The following is a 921-nucleotide window of genomic DNA, read 5'->3' on the forward strand; positions in this document are numbered from 1 at the left end:
TGCTCTGAATGTCCTCCTTGACCTTCTCAACTTCCAATCACTGTCCACACTTGAAATGTTTTCTTAATGAAACACAGGAAAGGGAAAATCCTTTGACAAATATTAGGGGCCCACCTACTGTGTGCCATGCAGTACTGGGGCTAGACGGTTTACACTGTTGTGCACTTGCTCAGTGCCCACTCCTCCCTCTCTCCCTCCTTGAGGTCCCCTGGTCCTGCACGTAGAGGAAGTTCCTCCTTTTTCAAAGATCTGTTTTCTAAATATTTCCATTGCTTACCTCATAGCTAGTGTAAACTAAACAGACACCATCCAGGGAGCCAAAGCTCCACTTTTACTCCCAATCTTCTGTCAACAGGAATGGAGCGATGCCCCTCCCTCCAGCCCCATGTGGCCCCTCAGTCCACTGCCTGACCTGTGTGGAGTGAACAGCCCTCCTCTAGCAGTCACAGCTGTGACTCAGTCACCACAGATGCATAACCCTAATCAGGGACTTTAGGACATTTTCCAATGTCCCACCCCCATGAATTAACAACCACCCAACTTTACTTCCATGCCCTACAGCTCTGGTCCTGCTGCTGTCAGTCCTGGACTCCCATTGTCCTGTTATCCTCATCTCTTGAGCTCATGGTCTCAGTCATCCATCCCAGAAGGCTTCTTCCAGGATTCTATCCCGATGTCCCCTCTCCCTTCTGTGGCAAAATGTGCCAGAATGAATTGCTCTTCCTTACAGCTTTCTAGGTCATGGTCATGCATTTTCCGAACTTCTGACTGCTTTCTCATCCTCTTGCAACAGTGGTCATGGCAGATAGCGGGGAGCCTCCTTTCATGGGGCAGGGATGGAGCTGGGTGTGGGAGATGGGTAATGGGGATGCCAAACAAAGCTGTGATCAGGCACTCTCACAGTCCAGTGGTAAATGGGTG

This window comes from Castor canadensis, chromosome 2 (assembly GCF_047511655.1).
Source record: "Castor canadensis chromosome 2, mCasCan1.hap1v2, whole genome shotgun sequence".
In the NCBI taxonomy this organism is placed as follows: Eukaryota; Metazoa; Chordata; class Mammalia; order Rodentia; family Castoridae; genus Castor; species Castor canadensis.